We start from the raw sequence: 6,000 nt of genomic DNA, 5'->3' as shown, positions 1-6,000 counted from the left end.
CCAAAGGGAATATTCAGCCCTTGCGCTCATCTCCCCCTTTCTTCTGCCCCTTGTTCCAGACAGCTAAGTCTCCAAGCCTGATATTTTCATAAGCCACCAGGTGGTGACACCATAAAAGGAATGGTAAAAGTGCTTTTAAAATTACATATTTGTTCTCATGTTGTAGCAGATCACGAGTTTTGCTGTAAAGCAGATCACTCCATACTGAAAGTATTCTCTACTAAGTAGAGGTGTCTTTGTCATCTCGTGAATGTCTAAAGTGGTGTGGCATAAAAGGAAAAGGGTAGAGCCTGGGAAATCAGTCTTAACCACTCCTGTCACCACTGGGAGGGGCAGCTTGTCCAGTATTAAACGTTCCTGAATGCGATCCAAAGATGCTGTGGCAACAGCAGCCAGGCCTTCACAGGCATAGGGAAGGGGGTGATGGAGTTGTCCTCATTCTGCTGCATTCAGTCACCTTCAGTGGGTCCCAAGTGGGTATCCTTTGGAGCTCTGCCGGATTGCTTCTGCTACAAACTTTGCTGTAGTCAAAAAATGTGACTATACATTATATAGTCTATAGTTTATATATATGGTCATACAACTATATGTTAACAGTTTCTAGCACCCCTGCACTGAGTAAACCCCCAGCTCAATCAAAACCAAGTTGTAATTGACTTAATTTTACATTTAAAAAAGGTATTTTTTATCCTACAATGAACACAAAAATTAGGCAGTCATGACAAATTCATATCTGGGTGCATGAGTTCCTCAGTGCTTGTTTTACCTCAAGGCTTTATTGCCCACGTACACTTGCAAGCATTTTGGTCTCTTAGCTTGAGTTAGCCTTGCACTGGGCACATTTCCTGTTCAGGGAAAATCTCCTCCTTCGTAAGCTCGCATTCTGATCAGTCTTAAGATATACTCCTAACTCTGGGCAGTTTCCAATATCAAGACCTTCTGGAGTATAGTTAGCCTACATATCATTACAAGATACATGGCTGCTTATATATGGAAGATGGAAGCCATCAATACCTTCCAGCGTAACACTCATAAACACAGAAAGGGTGTGAACAGGGAAGGGCAAAAACTGCAGCTATGAGATCATAGTTCTACTTTAGAACCCCAGTGACCTTTAGATGGCTGTTGCTTAATGAAGAGAATGACTGGTACTTAGCATTCCTGAATGTCCATCAACACAGCAGAGGAATTTTTTTACTTTGTCTTAAAACAAGTTTCCAGAACTTCAAATAAGTGATTTGCTTCTTTCCCACAGATCTCTTAATAAATCAGTACTCCTGAAGGCTTTATAATGATTATTACAATTACAATGTTATAACTAGTAATGATTTGTCTCCTTGTTACCTATGTCTAGCTAAGTACTATTTCCCAATTTAAAGATGAGGAAGCCACAGTCAGTAGTTATCAGTAGAGGGGGCATAATCTACATCCTCTGACTCAGAGTCCTGTGCTTTAAACAACAGACCACACTTCCTTCTTCAACAGATTTATGATAATATCTAAGGGAACCACTTTAACACAGGTTCCATTAAAATGTTTGAAGTCATGCAGCATAAACACATTATAGCCACATGTAAGCCTTACCATGGTCATTGATTTCATTTTAGTGTGGGCATTAGATGTCCCCAGCTTTTCTCTTTTTCCTAAATAACCATTTTTATTCTGTAGAGTTTGATCATGCTGCTTTATTCATAGTGTAAGAATTGCCCTGTAGCAATTGCACTAATTGGCAAAGAGATGCTATAGCAAACAAATCAAAAATCAGAAGAGAAAGTGATAAGTTGTTCATTGCATTAAATCTGATGGTCCTCTTGCCTAAAGTTTTATTTTATCACTCAGATCCAATCCCATTTTAATACTCCTAGCATCATCTTTTGGTGAGATAGGGTAAGGACTAAGTATTTTATCACTGTTATCTTATGACCATGAGTTTCAGGAGTGGTTATCATCATGTACCAAAATGAGAGAATGCAGAAAAAAAGGTATCTATCTGATTTGATCTGGATAACCCATATAGTTCTACTATCCATTTAGAAGAAATTGTAAAATTCTTATGACCTATGAATGAATTTTCTCCTTAGCATCCCATAATCAAAAGCATGAGGAAAACTTCCTACTATTGCCTTCAAATTTGACACACCTTTAATCTTTGTTTCAAAATTTAGAGGCATTATTAATCCTAATTTCCTCATTTTAAATTTGTGCTTATGAAAGTTTTGTCTTTCTTATATGTGAGGATGGACTTGCACCAGGAGATAGATTGATAGCGGGCTCAGGTGGACAGGGCCATGCTTATCTGTGTGCTTGTAGAGCTGCAATCTCAAGAATGCTAAGTATGTCATCCTACCCCTGTTCCAATGCTAAATAAGAAAAACACATCTTCAGTCTACATTCCAGAAGTGATACAAGTCAGGATAAAGAAGTGAGAGGCTGGAGAAGTGGGGAAACATGTCAAAGTCAATACTGTTGGAACACTTAGAGTATATTGTAGCAATTACAACCAAGTTGCCTTTCAGCCACAAGCTAAAGATGGTGACTATGTCTGATTTTTGCTTGAGGAGAGGGTGCTGGCAGAAGGGTCTAGAATGAGAAGAGCATCACATTCTTAATGCCTCAGAAAAGAACATTGATGATGTTTATAGGAAGATATTTTGCAGACCTGGAAACTGTTGACCTAGGCAAATAATTTTACCTGCTGCATTACTCAGCATGAGCTGGTGATGTACAAAGAAAGCCAACCTCATCTTGAGCTGCATCAAAACCAGCCTCAAGCCAGCAGAGCAAGGGAGGGGATTCTGACCCCCTACTCTTCTCTGGTGAGACCCTGCCTGGAGTGCTGCATCCAGTTCTGGGGCTCCCAAAATAAGAAAGTCATGTACCTGTTGGAGCAAATCCAGAGGTGACCACAAAGATGATTAGAGGAGCTGAAGCACCTTTCCTATGAAGACAGGCTGAGAGAGTTGGTTTATTCATCCAGGAGAAGAAAAGGCTTCACAGAGACCTCAGAGCGCTCTCGGTACCTAAAGGGGGCTACAAGAGAGATGGAGAAGGACATTCAACAAGGGCATACAGTGACAGTACAAGGGGTAATGGCTTTAAACTGACAGAGAGGAGGTTTAGATTAAATATTAGGAAAAAATTGTTTACTCTATGTGTGGTGAGACACTAGAACAGGTTGCCCAGAGAAGCTGTGAATGCCCCATCCCTGGCAGTGTTCAAGGTCAGGTTGAACAGGGCTTTGAGCAGCCTGGTCTTGTGGAACGTGTCCCAGCCCATGACAGGGGGCTAGAACTAGATCAGTTTTAAGGTCCCTTCTAACCCAAACTGTTCTATGATTCCATGATGATTGCAGATGAACTAGAGCCAAGCAAACAGGGAATCCAACCAGCATTTGCAACACTTTCCATAAATGCTTACAAGAATATTAAGTCAACTACAGCACAGCCTAGAATTTTCCTCAAGTCTCAGCAGGCTTTAGAAATATTCCATATTACTTATCACATAATGATAGAGCCTGTGCTTTTTAATCATATACCACAGAAACAAGAACAAACAGCTCTTCACTTTCTCACATCATGGTTTGTAGTAGTGGGTCTTCATATTAAGAACCATGGCATTGCTAGCATGTTTTTGTATATCCTATTAAAATTTTATTATTTTTACTGCGTAGATTATTCATATCAATGTAGTTCTAGAATATTTACAAAGCAGAAGAGCTTGTGGAACACAATACACAATAGCAGCTTCTAGTTCAGCAGGAAATAGCTGAGATGCTGCTAAAACATATTTCCCAAAAGCTGAAGATCAGAATTAGTTCAAGATATGTGAATACAAATATGAAATGCTTTTTCACAAGGTATTGCATAAAATTGTTTTTAATTAGCTGTAGTACTGTATGTTAGCATGTGGTCATGCTCTACCTCCAGATACACAAGAGACAATGATTACAGAGGCAATTGTCCTGAAAGAAAGCAAACCATAAATGTGCAGTGCTATAGATTTACTGATAGAAGTCAGGTGAGTAGAAGGCCCCAAAATGGCCACTTGGACTCTGAATGAGAGCATTTGTGAGGATATAAGTTTATACCCCGTTTCCCATCTATTGGTAATGGGACAGCTATGCATAAGAAGAAGTGGATGTAATACAGAGTATCAGTGTAATTGAATCCTGGGCAGATTATACAGATTACAACTATTTACTGAAACATTGTGTATAAGTTTCTGAAAAATCCAAAGTCATGCATGAATGTTTAACTTATATTTTGGCCTGAAAAATCTGTAATCAACAGATTTAATTGCAAGTTTTGTGGTGGGCTGCTAGAAAAAATTTCAGAGCCTTCCTGGTTGGCTGGGGCTTTGAGCAACCAGTTCTAGTGGAAGGTGTCCCTGCCCATGGCAGGGGTCTTGGAACAAGATGATCTTTAAGGTCTCTTCCAACCCAAACCATTCTAGGATTCTATAATTCTGAGTTTGTTGAAATGAAAAAAGTTTTGCTCTACTTTTGTTCAGCGTTGAACCACTGTTATTACTTACTAAATCATTAATTCTACTTTACATATGTAAATTATGGAGTTTTAAACAATTTTTACCCTTAGGAATGGAAAACAAAGGACCTGCCATATTGCATTAAAAGCAGATAAAAAATCAAACATCTGCTTTTTGTGATAATGGACTAAATTTTCCATTACTCTGCACTTATTCTTGCTATGAACATTTCCTTGAAGTGTCATAGGATTTCAGAAGCCCCAACAGGAGATGGGTAGTGTTCTAATGTTACCACATCTTTAATTAAATGTTTAAAGAAGAAAGGATTAATGCCCTTGAAACAGAAGAGTTTTGCAATATAGCCTTCCCCTAACTATGCTGTGTTTTATTTCTTCTAATTTTAAAATAATAAACAACTGAACCTAAGTATGTGATTCTTTATTCCTTCTGGAAGAGAGAAGGATTTTTTTTATTTTACAAATTGCCCCTACAAGCTTTGATTAAGCTAGCCCTTAAGAGCTGAAAGTCACAAAGTTTTCACTTAAATTCTGTATTAGAATATATATAAATAATGCAAACATCAATAGTGGAAAAATGCAAACATCAATAGTGGAAAATAGCAAAACAGATGAAAAATACTTGGGTAATTTTGAATCTCTTAATTATTGCATATTAGGGTATACCTAAATTAACAGCTTCAGTTTATTCACTTTAAAACATTTCTTGCTTTATTTAAAGCATTGTATTTCATATTTTATAAATAATTTTGTTCAACTATGTCATCCATTCAATCCAAATACTTTTTGAACCAAAGGACAGAGTAGCCTTCAAAGATGCAGAAATTAATATTTGTCCTTTGTTGGTATTTTACAATATATAATTAAATTTTTATTAGCTTTGTGTGTATATTCAATGCAAGAAAAATACCTTTCCCCGTTTATTACACTACAATTACAAGGCTTGGCTTGAAAACTGTACAGTTGTATACAGTATTGTATGCTTGAAAACTTGTATAATTTGAAGACTACTAGGTATACTACGCTGAAGATATGGAAGAAATTAAATTTGGTTTAATTTTGGAAGATACTTTCTACGTCATTATTGATGTAGCAGATACTTCAACTGTATTTTCTATTCTGAAATAGCTTATAAAATATTCAAATAGAAACAATTTTACTTAGTTTGCAAGATGTCTGGATGGAGGTAGGGAATTAGGTAGTCAGTCATTATGCAGAATAATGCTTGCTAGTACAGAGACATCACTTCTTGCTATATGGAACAAGCAGGACAATAAAAAAGATCCCAACAGAAGTACCTCCACTTGGTAAATTTCCCTAAAAAATACTGCTGAAATTCAGTTCTGTCATTTAACTGATGCCTTGTATACCAAGAGAGGTTCACACCACTAAGTAATCCTCTCTGAGAGGCCACCTACTCACTAATTCAGATTCAGAATGTGCTCTTCCCACTCAGTAAAGGGTGTGAGGGGTTTTGAACCAAGGTGAATGGAAAGCC

The sequence above is a fragment of the Anomalospiza imberbis genome, chromosome 1, assembly GCF_031753505.1.
Source record: "Anomalospiza imberbis isolate Cuckoo-Finch-1a 21T00152 chromosome 1, ASM3175350v1, whole genome shotgun sequence".
Lineage (NCBI taxonomy): Eukaryota > Metazoa > Chordata > Aves > Passeriformes > Viduidae > Anomalospiza > Anomalospiza imberbis.
Note: the sequence above shows the minus strand (reverse complement) of the source record.